The sequence below is a fragment of the Coptis chinensis genome, chromosome 8 (genome assembly GCF_015680905.1).
Source record: "Coptis chinensis isolate HL-2020 chromosome 8, ASM1568090v1, whole genome shotgun sequence".
Lineage (NCBI taxonomy): Eukaryota > Viridiplantae > Streptophyta > Magnoliopsida > Ranunculales > Ranunculaceae > Coptis > Coptis chinensis.
Window position 1 is genome coordinate 42,602,688 of NC_141463.1, and position 17,314 is coordinate 42,620,001.

Below are 17,314 nucleotides of genomic sequence, written 5' to 3' on the forward strand. Positions count from 1 at the left end.
TGTGAGTAATAATTAAGAGTTAACACTGATTACGTGTTTTTATGCATTTCAGGTTTCAAAGTCCATTATGTGTAGAAATGTGCCACTTTAGTGAGATAAAGGAGCAAAGGTCGGTTACTAAGGAGTTCCGTGATTAAAGGCCAAGATTCAAGAAGACAAAGCCTTTCTAAAGCCCGGTCAAAAGCTGAAAAGTCGAGCCTTGGGCGTAAATGACACACAAGTCGTGAGAACTTCAAAGCCGTATCTTTGGACTCAGACCTCGGAATGGGGCCTACTTTATGTCAAAACGACCGGCTCGGAAAGAGCTTTCTAATGGTCTAAGCCTTGATCCAATCAGCAGAGCAGAAGTGGACGAAAAGTCTGTTGAAGCCAACTGCAGTTGAAGAGGCCTTTTTGGACTGAAAGAATTGGGTTTTAGGCCTGATTCTCTGGCCCAAAACATGGCTCCAATCCCATGCACAATTTTTTGGATCTGAAAGTATAAAAACCAAAGCTTAACTCTTTGTTAAGGGTAGCTAGTTAGACCTAAAACTATATAGAACTCTAGATCTAGTTTTCAGTAGAGTAATTAAGTTTAAGTTCCATTTCCAATTCTTGTTTTAGATTAAGTCTTTGAATCATTGTTCTTGATTGATTAGATAAATAAAATAGTTATTTCTGTCAATTTCGATTTTTGTTATGTCAATTTATAGATCTAGTTTTATTTCTTGTTGATTATCATTTCGTAGTTTAAGTAGATTGAAACATTGTTAGTTAAATTAGTTAAGTTAGAATTTTAATATGATATGTAGTTATAATTCAATGGGAAATGATGGGTTGATGACTCAAGGCTAAAACCTCCATTAGAGGGGTTGATGAAGCTTTGATGAAAACTTAGTGGTATAGTGTAGAAGCATTATAGAATCTATTCCACTCTAGAAGGTCGCGGATTAAGCCATGAGAATGGGTGGACGACCTCACATGCTAGTTAGTATTTGGTAGAAATGCCATGAACACTAGGGATTAGAACTTCGAAATTCTTGCCGTAAGAGCGTAAGAATCGAGATACAAGAATCTATGCAAGGTTATTAAGTTGGATTCGAGGTGGATTCAATTCCCCTCTAATCCTTTATCTAGATTCAAAAGAATCATATTTCCATAACATTAAGTAGTTTAAATTCAACATAATCAATTTCATATTGTATCGTAGTATAACACCCTTCGTAAAATCTCTCATTAGACTTAAGACCGATTAATTAGATTAGAAAACATTCCATGCTAGAGAACTAGGAGTGGAGCGAATTTGTTACTCCACTCTATTTCGATAGAATTGAGAGTAGAAACTTTGATAAAATATAGACCGTAAATAGTTTTTAGTTTACTTACATTTTGAGTTCATCGTTCATTTCGTAGGTAAACTATTCATTTTAACGTTTATCAAATGGCGCCGCTGCCATCTTAGTTTCACTTTAGCATTGTTTTCATAGTATAATTAGTCATTTTTAAGTCCCATTGAACCCACCCACCCTTGTTTGATTCATCTTGTGGTTGTCCATTTTTCAGCGTTGAAAAGTTTAAAGCAAAAATATATACGAGAGTGCGACCGGCTTCTAACCGAAAGCGGAACCTTCAAAAGATCGAACCTTGAGCGACCGCCCTAAAACACTGGAATTTCAAGTTACTTGGAGCGACCCGCGCTCTAAGAGCGACCAGCGCCACTAAGCTAAATTTTCCGGTTTTCGAGGTTTGTTTTGAACCGATTTTTTAAGTTTTTCAGTTGTTCTAACTTGTTATTTACATCGAACACGCCAAAAACAAGACGCTATTCATAAAAGCGAAGCAAGGACGCTATCAGGTATTCCTTTCTTCCATACCTCGCATTTCCAATTAGAGGTTTATACTAAAATATCAAGATTATTTGGAGTGTTGTCGTGTTTAGACTTAGACTTGCATGAGATTAATGCAGTCGGTGAAAACACCGAACGTAATTAACCGTCAACAAACAAATCTATCAAGTATACCAATCACTACACCTCTAGCTACTATTCCACCAACCACACCTGACATAATGGCTGAAGAAAGAGAGACTCCTCTCTCCGATTTTTACAAAGCCTTAAGCGATAGGCCTAAATCTTGCATCGTTCTAGCATACCTAGTGGGGGATTTTCAAATTCCCCCAAACATATTTAATTTGTTACCCGTTTTCCATGGTTTAAACCATGTAAAACCTTATCAACACATGCGTAGGATTGAACAAGTCCTTACAACATTCCATCATCCTACAGTTGGTGCGGAAGCGAGATTAAACGAGGGTATTTCCCTTCACCTTAGCCGATAAGGCGTCTTGGCCGTCTTGGTTAGCGCCTTAACTTTCTTCAATGGACTTCGTGGGCTAAACTTGTTCAAATTTTGTTTATGGAACATTTTACCCACCCCTAAAGACGGATGAGATGCTTTCCAAGATTCATTTTTTCCGACAAAATCCTTATGAATCATTTTCTCGAGGGCTTGGAATCGTTTCACCGATCCGCTTATAGAGTGTCCACACCATAACCTAGCGAAAAGACACGTTAGTTTGTGCCTTTTTCAAAGGACTTCAACATCACCATAAAGAAGTCCTTGACATAATGAATGGGGGTAGTTTCCTAAGTAAAAGGAGCCTGGAGGCTTACAAATTTTAAAAGATCAAACTAAACGAAATAACAATGGGGGTAGTGATGATATCCCCCGCCTGGTAGTTCTTCTTCAACAGTTAAGGCCGCCGGTATGTTTGAGATGAAACCCGATCTAGAACTTAAAAATTTAATCGAATCTCTAACTAAAAAGGTTGAGGCTATTTCTGTGCAACAAAAGCCTATCCCCGTCATGAATGTCAACTCCAACCCATGTAATGTCTGTTTGAGTCCTGAGCACCCTGAATCCTATTGTCCTCTCGCCTATGAACAACAACAATTAGAGCAAGACAATGTTTGCTCCATTAATAGCTATCCTATTCCTAATGCCCCATGGAGACAACATCCTAACTTTAGTTGGCGAAACAATCAACAAGTTTCACCTCCAGGGTTTAATAACCAAAATGTTAGGCAAGCAAACAACTATAATCAAGCTCCACCTAGGCAAGGACAGGGACAAAGTCAGGGAAATTATAATAATTATAACAACCAAGCGCAACCACGACAAGGTTTAGCACAAGTCAGGGTAATTATAATAGTTATAATACCAATAGAGGTATCGTTAGGTTAACAATAGTAACTATCACAACCCACCCATAAATAATCAACGTGAGATAGTTCGGTCGCACCATTGCGTGACTACTACACCATCACATCCGGATCGTATAGGCGCTTTATACAGGTTACCCAAAAACTTTTCCAATCAATGACTCAATCAAACCAACAGATCTTACAATCCATAAATCGGGGGGCAACAAGCGTTAGCCCAAGAGAAATCCCAACGAAAAGGCATGTTTCGGGACAAGCGATACCAAACCCTAAAAAAAAACAAAACACAGCCTTTGAGGTAAACGGTAATACTAGTAATGAAACTACAATCGTAGGTGACCTTAATGCCATCACCACTCTCCGCCACGGAAGAGTGGTTGATAACAAAGTAACTATGCCTATAGTTACCCCGTGATACTCCTACACCGGATATCGAACTAGATACCGCAGTAGAAACTCAAAGAGCCTACCACCGTAGAAGTACCGGTTAAACAACAAACTAAGAAACGAGAAAGCCAAGGTAACACATCAAGTCGAGCCATACGCTAAATATAGAAATAAACCACCATTCCCTCGAGGAGTTAGCCATGCTAACCGGGGATACAAACTTTGAGGAGATTAGGAGCGTTTTCAAGAATCTAACGATAAACCTTCCTTTTCTCGAAGCTATTTGATAAACGCTATTTTATTCGAACGTTTATTTGGTTTTCAGTTACTTATTTTCTTAAGTCCGAGGTCCCAGTCCAAAGTCGAAGTCCAAAGACCCAAGTCAAAGTCCAAATTCCAACGTCAGGTATAGTTAAAATGCGTTTTAGTCAAGTTACCTTACTCGCGTGGGATTGGTAGGATAGGTCGAGTAAGGGATCGTCCAAACCTTAGGGCTTGGATAGGTTCACAACTGGAATTACAACTTTTAGTGAGTAGGATTTTTAGATTTCTTTTTAGTTGGTTTCAATTAAATTAACGGTAATGTAAATTACTACGGCGATTAAATGTAGGTAAACAAAATTAGAGAAACAGGGAGAGAGTTAATCATGCTCATGCAAGAATCATTTTTCAACAGTTTTTATTACCAAATCACTACATCTCTAGTTCGTCTCGTTTCGGAGACGACGTCGAGTATTGATCCCTAGTGCATGCCCACATCTTTAGGTCGATTTTACTAGCATAAAGGGTTTTAAAAAAACCCCATCTCTTGGGTATATTATTTAGGCTCTGTCTCGATTTCACATCAATTTGGGCCGAATTGAGAGAATTTTGTCGACACCAGAGAGAGTCGCGAAGACTGTCTTGGAGCATCAGCAGTCCAACTTTGTACAGTCTTAGTCATTTTGGGACCGGATGTTAATTCTATGCCTAATTCCTAAGTAGTGATTCTAGAATATTAATGAGTCAATCCGGATTTTCACACGAGCAGCATAACCCTCCCCCTGAGGGGGGTGGGGATTAGCTCATCATCATAGAAGGAATAAAAAACTTGCGTATACATTAAGTAAATAAATGCGGGACAGAAATTAAACTAGAAAAGAAATGGACAATTATTAAGGGTAAAATAACTTACGATATTTAAAATTTCTTTGAAATGGAAATGGCGGAATGTAAGTACTGAAGAAAAAAAACTAAGCGTAGCTAAAACATTAATATGCTGAAGGCGTTCTAATGAAGGCGACCCCTTCATATATATAGGCTGATACAAAGAGTGATCCGTGAATATTTAAGATTTTGTTTTATGCTAATTGAATGGTTGAAACAAAACTTTGTTTTCAAAGCTGTTTTAATTTTTGTCCTTTTCTTTGATTTAAGGTTTTGTTTTAGCTTATGTCAATCCAAACCACCGTTTTGAATTGGTGCGTGTCTTCTCTCTTGCCGGTGGTATCAATTTGAAACCATCCTTTGCCACCGCCTATCTTGACTTATCATGCCGGGCCCGGCCTGCAGAGTGTGTCCACTTAGTGTGTCTAGTGGCGGCCCGATTTTGGCGTTTTACGACTTTTGTCCTTTGGAGGAGTTAAATTAAGCCGGGTTATTTATGGCAGCTTCACTAGCCAACGCGTCGGCACCTAGATTTATCCGATTTGAGCTTGAAAGTTTCTCGCTTTTTTATATGTGGGCCCGATTACGCGGTTTTGTTCTTTTGAAACCCGGCTATAGTCGGGGCTTTGTTGGGCTTCGCGGGGGATTGAGTGGGAATTCCAAATATTCCAGTATTTCTATACTTGGCGGCTTCACTAGCCAACGCGTCGGCATCTAGATTTATCCGATTTGAGTTTCGGAAGTTTTTGCTTCTTTATATGTGGGCCCGTTCATGACCGGGTTCTGTTTCTTTTGGAAACTTTGGCTTTAGTCGGGGCTTTGTTGGGCTTCCACGGGTCGAGTGGGAAACTTCAATTATTCCGTATTCCGTGCCGATGCATGTTTTATCACTATATTTATTTTAAGCTGCGGAATCCTCGCAAAAGAAACGAAAATATAATTATTACATGATTATTAAACACATAATCGACCAAAATGCTATGTCTCTCGGGGTTTAATATTACAGTTTTGGGTGCTTATCACACCACCCCAAAACAGACACTTTGCTTGTCCCAAGCAAAGAAGAGACATTAAAGCGATAAGTGGTAAAAAAATGTGTTGTCCTAAACTAAATCTCATTTCCGCGAGTCGCGGTTGCATTGACCGTATGTAACACAGGCCTTGAACCACTAGGAATTCCCTAGTGGACGAAGTTATAGCCTCGTGAGAGTTTTTCCGAGAAGATACTCACAAACTTCATTTATACTACAACGACTTCATTAACAAAGGCTTGTTTCCTTAATTAATCTCGGTATCTAGACATCTCACTAGCAAGGGAAACAAGGATTTTATTCTTTGAAATTCAAGTTAATATACATACAATAATCGAAACATCTACGTATGAGCATGTATGCGATTGATCTAATAATGAAATGTACGAAAAGCGGGGCGTTTACGGATCCTTTGGATAACGTCCTTAAGTAGGTTCTCACAGGGTATGTGTCGAAACACAATTTCTCTCTTATTTTTCCACTCAAGCTTTGCTATCTCGGTGTGTAGTGGGCTGCGTTTCCTCACATACTCAATGACAATCGGAGGGCCGAGGTCGAGAAGTCACAACTACTACTTATTATCATACTATCCTATTCCTAATTGAGCTAGAGGTCTTTATTAGGTGTTATGGGGCTTAGGTGGTAGTGTAAAAGAAACTGGAATGGAAAATTCAAAAATGATAAGTATGAGAGAATAAGGTCTTCGAGATATTTATACTAGAGAAATCATTTTTTTTCCTGCTTCTAACATGGTTTCCATACTCGGATTTTTCAAGCTTTTGTATTCCCTTTTGATTTGATCTTTGGGGGGAATTCTAACCTTGATATTTCTTTTGATTTTTGGAAACATATTTCTATTTTCTTTTTCTTTTGAAACAGGTAACTGATTTTGATTTGTGACAAGGTTTTTCTCTTCATTTTTCTGCACTTCATCCTATTTCTCATACTCATAATCTAGGTAGGCTTATTTATTTGTGGTTACTAGATGGGTAATGATTTTTTTTTGGGGTGAAGTAGAAAGGATTAATGAAAGGTTCAGTGGGGCGACTAGCGGTAATTTTTTTTTTTATTTTTTTTTTATTTTTTTTTATTTTTTTTATTTACAGGTGCGAATTTTTGGCTATATCGATCCAAAGAATTCCTAAATTCTCGCCTAGGATTTGGGTAGTGATCAAGTAAGTAGGCGTGTGAACTTCTATTAGGAAGAACTACTCCTATATGTCATTACTCATATATCATACATTTTGAGGCTTTTGGTTAGATTCTTACAGGATATGGAAATTAAGTTGTCTAACCGTGGGTCCCAGAAACTTACTGCTGTGTACATTTAATGATAGTCAGTGCATGAATGCTCATGAAAATATATAAAAACTATTGCATACGTATTAAATTAAGTTTCTAAGAACAAGTCCTAATTTTGATGCTAGGGTGAGATTTCTAAATATTTTTCATCATAGAAAGAAAAACGAGAATTTGTCACTAAATACGTTTATTTAGACATTAAGTAACTATATACAACTATGCATGCCTAATTTTTGCAAAAGGTTCTCACACCCCCAAACAGTCGGACACTGTGTCCTCAAAGTGTTAAGAGGAAGAAAGAGTTTACCTGAGAGGCTTGAGCAAAAATATAACTAACATCTTCCATAGAAATTTATTGTAACACACTATATATTATACATCATAAAAGTAGAAGCACTGCTTGTTAGAGTAGCACACCGTTAGGTTATTTATTTATTTCACATCAAAGCGTAAAACAAATATGTACATGCATTAACTCACATTGCCCCATCCTTGGCTGGGGGATAGTCCCTCCTTGCCTCGTCCCTGTAGAAATGCCATTCCCTTCGCGATCCCGCCAATCTATCATAGCTTTCCGGACTTCACTCCACTTCCTCTTCTTTGCATTGTCTAGATGAGCTATCATTTTATCATCATCGGGAAAGAACGAACTTTCTTAAGATACCTTGCGAGGGGCGTGTCCATGTCCAAAATTGCAAAGAACGAATTATCTTGTTTGTTGGACACATAGAAATTCGACCTTTATCCATCCGAAGGTGGAACGCAAACTTCGAGGAAATATCGTCCTCACTATCCGCATCTTTATGCTGGCGGGGGTGATATAGTGTTGCGAAAAAGACCGAGCCTTCTTAAGATTCTCAATTACTAGTTCTCAGAATGTTCGAAGGTGGTATGTTGTTGGGCCAATGCATGGAATGTCTTACATGCGACTTTGATCTGGTGGAAAAATGCCAATCCCCATGATGTTGAAGAATAAATAACATGGCAGTTCAACATTCATGGTCAAATTGGCTAGTGGAATAGTGAATTCCGACCATCGGCCCGGCCGACGCGTTCTTTGGCGTGGGCAAGGCCATCGCCATACCGGGCAGCAAAATCTTTCCTAGAATAGTCATTAAGGTCATTCTCTACCATGTATTGAATGGGGAGATCTGGCTGAAGAGGAGGAAGGTCTAGAGCCATAGCCACTGTTGGCTCATAAAAAGCGTGTCAGGTGTTACCAATCGTGTAGTGTAAACCCATTCAAAGGGAAACCCTGGACAGCTGGTAGATCTTCAATGTTATCATAAAAATAAACTGCCAAACCTGGGGAGTATGTCTGTTCCGGGTGTAGAATGAGAGAGTTCTAACCAACTTGAGTGATGTAGTCTCACGAAAGATGTCCATATCGGAGGAATTCAAAGCAATGAATGGAAAGATTGTTCTGGAATCATCTTTGGAGCTTCCATTGTGTGAAAAAATGTGACCTGTTTAGACAAGGATAAACAAATATTAGAGTATGATGAGAATAATTAAGTAAAAGCAAATTACCATACGAAAATTAAAAAAATAAAAAGAAAATGATAAATAATATAAAATTGCAAAATTTAAATGGTTTCATTGGCCCAAGTAACGGCGATGATCCTTTTGTGGGAGGGATCCGTTTATAAGATTTTCTATGCCGTCAATCCTTGCAACAGCCTGTTGCAACATTTTGCTTAAATGCGGTAAATCTCGTGGTTCTCCATTATGAGAGTGTGATTTGCCAAGAATTGGTTGTGGGCTGTGCAAGAATTGTGCTTGTTCCTCTTCGTTTATTGTCCGCAGTCTGAAATTCAAGAAATTTTGGTGATAATAATGTTCGACGCGTTTGAATAATGTCATCAGTCCTTGTTGAATTAAAGCGAAGCCCTTCCATGGGATTAAATACGTTGCATAATGCATTTTCATGAAAGATGTTGTCGGTGGAACAATCTTCGTTGGTTCTGCGCGACCGACATGGTTCTTTGCAACGTCGGGGTTCGAGAATCCGTTCCTACATATTGAGTGAATGGTAAGAATGTTAAATTTGTTTGAAGAGGTGTGTGAGGAGAAGTACTAGAAAACCCCAATGTATCATGATAAGTGTCACAATGGTTGGTAAAGGGGGCTGCCTTTTTCACGCGCGTCGCGATCGCATTCAGAGAAATTTAATAATGCAAAAATCATTGCAGTTAGTCCGCAACACCGAGAGTAAATGGAGGAGGGGTTTGGTTATTTCGAAGTCTTGGCGCGCCGATGACATTATGAGCTACCCATTGGATACGAGATAATTGGTTCTTTTGCAAAGATCGCTGATAAACAATACGGTTTTTCGGGTTGTATTAGCCGTGAAGGATAGTTGCAAACATCAGGATGTTGGATATTATCGAAGGTGAATCTTGAAGGTGTACTCCTTGGTTTGTAATAGGAATTTGAAGTACCTCAGAGATGATTTCCATAGTCAATTCATGCTGCATCCGTTAGCATGGACAAAAGAATTGTCCGTTTTGGAAATAACCGCTTTTATAAAATAACAAGACCAATTCTCTGGAATAAAATGTTTGCTTATGGTGTAAAAGAGGGTACCATCCTCGACGTAATATTTCAGTGTCAAAAAAAGGATGAAAAAGACCATTTTGGAAATTTTCCATAAAATTTTGCTCAGGCACGAAACTTCTAGTGAGGGCCATTAAAGATGGAGTGGTGAAAAATTATTTTGGAAAAAGGGAAGTTAAATTTTTTGAGGTGTCTATCCTTGTTATAAATAGGCACCCATCCGAAATGTAAAAGATACGTTTCGAGGTGTCACAGGTAGTTAGGCCACGTGTATCTTCTAAGATATGCGCAAAAGTGGGTGTAGTGTGGATGAGAAGATTGGGGCATGTGACAAGGAGTGCCTTTTTTTTTTTTTTAAGAAAAACATAAGTAGAAAGACAAGGAAACTGTAGATATATGATTAAAATAAGATGTAAGAACGTACAACGGTATGGAAACACAACATAATTATACGATGACTTAAATACAAACCTAAATGTTAGATAGAACTATATGCCACATGAACAACATGACTATAATAAAACAACCGAGCATGAAGACTTGAGTAGCATATTCAATCTGCTGCTACTCAAACTTTTCTAGTGCATCCATGAATCTTGAGCTTGGAGTGATCCAAAAACGGTTTTTAGAATAAGAAGTGTAGAGGGAAGAATATGAAATGAGTGAATATGGAGGAAGAGTTGAACTTATTTATAGAAAGAAAATTGTCGTTTTCTGACCGTTTTCTAGATGTGGTCATGACCGTTTTCTGACCGTTTTTTAGATGTGGTTCATGACCGTTTTTTAGATGTGGTTCATGACCGTTTTCTGACCGTTTTCTAGATGTGTTTTCATTATCGGTTTCTGAACGTGTTACTTACGTTAAAGTTTGTTGTTTAAGTATGACATGTGAAATATATTTATATATATGTATATAATTTATTATTACCAATATATGTTCCTACCTATATACTATAATATTAGATATAGCTAATATATCAAGATAGAAATATTTAGGAACCATCTACTATTAAGCTAGAAAATGCAAACCGTAAATAAAATATCATATATAAAATATTATAAAGACCGGAAAAATAAATCTAGCTCACGATGATCCTTTTGGTCGAGCGAGAATCCTCGGGGCGCTTGAAGAAGAAACCGGGGAGTCTGCGCGTCGTGCGATCACGAGCTCCCGTGGAGGCTAACTGCTCTGGATATCACCAAGAGTATCCATCACCTGAACTGGAATCGATCTTTGGCTCGCCATGAACATTCTGGTAAACCGGTTCGGCGAGTAAGCATATTGTCTGAAATGCAGTCATGGAGGCTCTCATTTCTGCTGGAATTCACCCATCTTTGTAAATGTCATCGACTTCGTGGCGAGTGGTCATATCTGTCCTTAACTTCGCCCAAAGTACGTCTCATCGATACACCGCGTGAGTGTACATGTTTCTCGGACCGCTTTATTCATAGCATGTATGGCCTCTATGGGTTGGGTGATCTTACTCATGGCGATCTCATCAAAGTATGGTGGGTGAGAGGATCCTACGCTAAGCGTGCTTTCGGCAGCCCTAGGTGTTGTGGGTTCCCAAAGGGTCTTGTATGCATTTCTTAAAGACCAGCATATTCTCATATTGTGGTATAGGGGAGTAGTGGGGTGTGACGAAATCCCAGATTAATCATGACTTTGCGTTACTAGAGCGGCAAGGGGGCTAACCTAAGAGTGGCATGTGTGATAATATCAAAAGAAAGGTAACGATGCAGAAGTTACCCTTTCGGCTCCTGGAGGATCGAGAGAAGGTGGAGGAAGGTCTTGTTGATGTCGGAAGGCTCGAGGTGCCAATGGCGTTGGTCCAACCATTGAGTCATCTGCTAGCTGGTTCCAATTCGCACCGAAGCCGATACGGCGCATTTCCGTCGATGTTGTACTCTCCCTCGATTAAGCGTGTCGAGCATTAGGGGTAGTAAGTCCGTGGGTACACGGACTGCTGCCAGCCGAAGTCGATGCGTTAATGGTCGACCCGGTGGAATGCCCGTGATCCCGGAGAGCAACACGGTGTGACTTTGTGGCGCACACCCTCGACGGTGACCCAAAAATGGTCGCCATTAAAGCTTCCATTGTAAGTAGAATTTCATCACCAAATCCTTAGAATAAAGCCCTCCATTGGCATATAACAAACTCTCCCATCCTCTAGAGTGAATTTCGTGATCAAAGAATGGAGCAAACATCCGTTTTCAAACAAATTCCCAAAAATTTCAACACAAATCCGCCTATTTCCGGCCCATTCGGGTCGTAGAGAGAGGATGGCTATTGATTCTTGATGAGAGGGAGAATTGTGATGATCGTGGACGGAAGGAAATCTTGATCGAGGCTGTGAGGGTCTCGTTGCGAGACCTGGTTTTAGTGTGGGGCTGTCTCGATGCGAGACTAATTCGAGAGGGGCAAGATCCGGTTTTAGGAAGGCGAATCGTGTATTTGTGACGTGTTATCGGGTTTTGGGTTTTGAGAAATCGATATTTTGGTTGGGCAAAAAATTTTCGAAGCCCAAATCAAGCCTAAAGCCTGATTTAAACCTAAAAATCTAAATCGTACCCATGACTCGTTTGGACTTGAATTGGACGAATGAGATATCGAAATGATCGACACGAAAAATTCTATCAATTGTATGAGTCATTCTTGAAAGTCACAATTTATTTTTTTTTTTTTTTATTTTTTTAAAAAGGAGAGTGTAAAGGTTTTATTTACATACAAAGGGAGATATCGTGAAAAACACCGGATGTCGTGGAGTCACCATCTTAAATCATAGACAATTTGTCATATCGGCAAGGCTTAACCCAATCCAAGCCGGTTGTGGCTTCACCTCTATGTATTATGGGGTTAGGGGCGGGGCGGTACCATCTGGACCGGGCGTCTTACTTCTGATCTAATAAAATTGCCCTTATTACATACGGCTATCCTCAAACCGCCCCAAGGGACTCAAAGTAACCAATTCTAGGGTTGGTCTGGTGGAATCCATTGCCCGTTTGTGTTCCAAGTATGCAACATATGAGGTTTGACACGAATCCCATGTGCAAAACTTAATGCAAAGGGAAAAGGCAACAATATAAACATATTTACAAGGTGAGTCTTTTAACGTCAGATCCTCAAGATGAATCGAGTCTTTTAACGTCAGATTCTTAAGACGAATCGAGTCTTTTAACGTCAGATTCTCAAGACGAATACCAACCTGTGGGAGAAATGGCGCGGCGACGAAGATTATCCTGCGCAGCTGGTGTTAGACAAAAGTATACCTTAAACTGGCTAGTATCGGATAGGAAGTCTGGGCCTAGACAGAAGGGTGTTTGGCAATGCATACACCAGCCCATCCTTCGCGCACGTCGTTTAAGAGCAAAAGAACTACGACCATTTCCTATTCGTGATGAGTGAGACTTACACCAAATGATTAGCTGAAGTTAGCGAGGTAGAGAGTAGAAAAGGGAAGAGAAGGAAGGAGGTGAAGTTTTAGGTACCCATCGTTTCTTCGAAAAGCACGTTTGCTTTCGTGTTGTAGAAGACATTTATACTTCGGTTATGTAAAAGAGTTTTCGTGGACTAAGGTTCGGCTTTGCAACCACACACTTCAAAGAACTTTGGAGATCATAAGATAGAAGATGGCCCGGCTACCAAAATGGCGTACCCTCTATAGAAACAAGATTAGTATGCGTAAAACAAAATATCTAATGCAGTATCTTTGGATTACAAGAAGAAGAGTCCATTCAATATCGGTGGCGTAATTGTGGTAATGTTTTAGGCGTTGTCCATTGACTTGAAATTATTTGTTATCTTTTGGATTAAGCAAAGAGATTGCCCCATAATGTTTAACGGTGACACAATGAAAGGACCGGACCATCGTGTTTTCAATTTACTAGGAAAGATGTGTAATCCGGAGTTGTCTGATAAAACTTTTTGGCCAATTTTGAAATCCTTATGCAAAATGTGCTTGTCGTGCACTCTTTTCATATTAGCTTTGTAGGATTTGAGAGATCATAAGCATCACTCGAATCTCCTCCGGCTCATTTAATTGCGGTTTTAAGCTTTTCGCTTACCGATGATATTGTAATTGAGGTTTTGATGGCCCAAAAGGCATGATGCTCAAGTTCATTTGGCGGATGACAAGGTTTTCCAAAAACAATGCGGTAAGGAGACATCCCTATAGGTGTCTTAAATGTTGTTCGGTATGCCCACAAGGCATCCGATAAAGCGGAGGAAGACCGATCCTTCCTTGAGGGTTGGCGGTTTCTCGAATAGACTTTATCTCTGTTGGAGACTTCCACTTGGCCACTTGTTTGTGGGTGGTATGGAGTAGCAATCTTGTGAGTAATTCCATATTTCTTCATTAAAACCCAAAAATTTTGTTACAAAATGTGTACCCCATCATCGATGATAGCTTTGGGGACACCAAAACGAGAGAAAATGTTTTCTTTTACAAATCTCACGACAGTCTTATGGTCATTTGAGCGACATGCGAGTGCCTCAATCCATTTGGACACATAGTCTACATCGACTAAAATGTATAGAAAACCTTGAGAAATAGGGAAGGGTCCCATAAAATCAATGCCCCAAACATAAAAAATTTCCACAATTAAGATAGGATTTAGGGGCATCATATTTCGTTTGGTAATTCAACCTAGGTGTTGACAGCGAATGCAAGCTACATAATGTTAGGTGTGCATCGCGAAAAAGGGTAGGCCGGTAAAAACCACATTGTAACACCTTGGCGCGGTTTTCTTTCCAATCGAAATGACCTCCAAAGATTGTTCATGGCAAAAAGGATAATCGTCGGTGTGTTCCCGGTCGGGAATGCAAGCGATGAATGAGTTGGTCGGAACAATACTTAAAGAGGTAGGGTTCATCCAGAAATAATATTTTCTGATGGATAAGAACTTTTATGATCGGGGCGTGACCAAAAGGAGGGACTTCCTCGGTAACTAGGTAGTTAGCGATATCCGCGTACCATGGAGATGAGAAAAATAGAGTACAAAGTATTCGATGCAGGGAAGGAATCATCGATAGCCCGGAATCACTATCGATGTCACCAACCGGCCTTGATAAATGGTCGGCTCGACATTTTCGGTTCCTTTCTTGTCTTTGATTTCTAGGGTAAATTCTCTTGTAAGAGAAGGATCCAGCGGGAACAATCATTGTTTTCGTCCTTTTTCGTGAGTAAGTACCGAATTGCGGCATGGTCAGATTATATCGATGGTCGATGTTCCAACTAGGTAGGGGCCGAAACTTATCAAAGCATAGACAATGACTAGGAACTCTTTCTCGGTTTGTGGTATAATTCGTTGGCGTCGTTAAAGAGTTTTACTAGGGTAGTAAATGACAACGGGTTTTGTCGTCACGTCGTTGGCCTAGTACGACACCAATAGCAAAGTCGCTAGCGTCACACATCAATTCGAATGGTTGAGACCAATCAGGGGGTTGAATGATAGGAGCGGTAGTCAGAGCGGTTTTTAGAGTATCAAAAGCTTGTTTGCAATTGAAATTGAAGTCGAATACTGCATCCTTAAGCAGGAGATTGGTTAAAGGTCGAGCAACTTTAGAAAAATCCTGAATGAATCTCCTGTAAAACACAGCGTGGCCTAAAAAGGCACGGATATCACGAACTGTACGTGGGAAAGGTAGCGAAGAAATTTTAACAATTTTAGCTTTATCGACCTCTGTCCCGTCTTTTGAAACAATATGACCTAGAACAAGACCTTTGGTAACCATGAAATGACACTTCTCCCAATTGAGTACCAGATTTTTTCTTCGCCTTGGCGTGTTAATACTTTAGAAAGGTTGGATAAACAGTCGTTAAAGGAATTTCCGTAAATGGAAAAGTCGTCCATGAAGACTTCCATATAACGTTCCACCATATCACTAAAAATGTGAAGCATGCAGCGTTGGAAAGTGCTTGGGGCATTACAAAGACCAAAAGGCATTAGATGCGTATGATGCAAAGGTTCAAAGGGACATGTGAAAGTTGTCTTTTCTTGATCGGTGGGATCGATGACAATTTGGAAGTATCCGAATAGCCATCAAAGAAAACGATAGTAAGCATGACCGGCTAAACATTCTAGCATCTGGTCAATAAATGGGAGAGGGAAGTGATCTTTACGGGTTCTAGCATTAAGTTTGCGATAGTCAATGCAAATTCTCCATTTCAAAGGAATGCGAGTGGAGATGCACTCACCATTTTCATTTTGTACAACTTGAATGCCAGACTTTTTAGGAACAACATGGACAAGACTAACGCAGTCACTATCTGAGATAGGGTATATGATACCCGCATCAAGTAAACGTAAAACTTCCTCTCTCACTACTTCCTTCATGGCGGGGTTAAGGCAGCATTGTGGTTCTCGCGACGTCTTTGTGCCGTCATCAAGATGTATACGATGTGTGCATATGCTAGGGTCTATCCCCTTGATATCATCTAAGGACCATCCGATAGTGGAACGGTGTTCACGAATGACATGAATCAAATGTGTCTCTTCGTCTGTAGTCAAGTGAGCAGAAATTATTATAGGGTGACTACCATCGGGATCGAGATGCACGTACTTCAAATCAGGGGGTAGAGGTTTTAAATCCGGAGTTGGGGGATTGGGGATCAAGGATTCGTGAGGGATCATCTCTTCAATGGAAAAGAGCGAATCCGGTTTTCAATTAGTTTGCACGAAGCATTAGGGTCAAATAGTGGTGCCGACTCTAATAATGCATGGACATCCCTTATGTCACGAAGTCATCGTCAAACTCGGATTATCAAAAGAAATAAATTGGTGTATCTCGTCTGGGGGAAAAGAGTTTGTGAAATAATCATGTTCCAGACTATCAACCAAGCTAATCTCGCCCTCCATTATAGGATCGGAAAACTGTTTCATCAATTTGAACACGTTGAGTTCGACAGAAAGGTTCCCGAAAGACAATGTCATTGAACCGTCCCGACAATTTATGAGAGCGTTGGCAATTGCAAGGAAAGGATGTCCCAAGATGATAGGGATGAGGTCACAGGCTACTTCAGTATCTAGAATGACAAAGTCAACTGGGTAGTAAAAATCTTGGACCTTTACTATAACGTTCTCTACTATGCCTTTTAGGTACTTGATGGAGCGATCCGCGAGTTGCAGAGTCATATTAGTAGGTTTCAATTCATGAAGACCTAATTGCTTAAATAAGTAGTAGGGAAGTAGGTTAACACGGCACCTAGGTCTAAAAGTGCAGATAGCGGTATACTTTGTGTGGCGTGCATGGTACGGTTGGTCGACATGGGTCCTCTATACTTTACCACACCATTGGTAGTGGTAATCGAGGGAAACCTTTCGGTGAGGAACGCTTGTTGAGGTACATTCCGACGTCGTTTGGTGGTGCACATGTCCTTCAAAAACTTGGCATGCTTGGGCAAATGCTTTAGCGCATCTAGGAAACGTAAGTTTATGGACAAATTTTTGAAGGTTTTCACGGATCTCATCAAAATGTTCGTCATGTTTGTTCTTTACCAAACGGGCAGGGAACGGAGCTTTTGGACGGAATCGCGTATAAGGACCAGTGGTATATTTTCCTAGGGACGTAGGTGTAGATTTTGAAGGTACAACTTTGTTCGTTATAGGTTGCGAGGTAGGAGTTGGAAGGACGTCAGTCGTGACTTCCGTTGATTCCTCGTCTGGCATACGTATATTATTGTCAATGGTTCG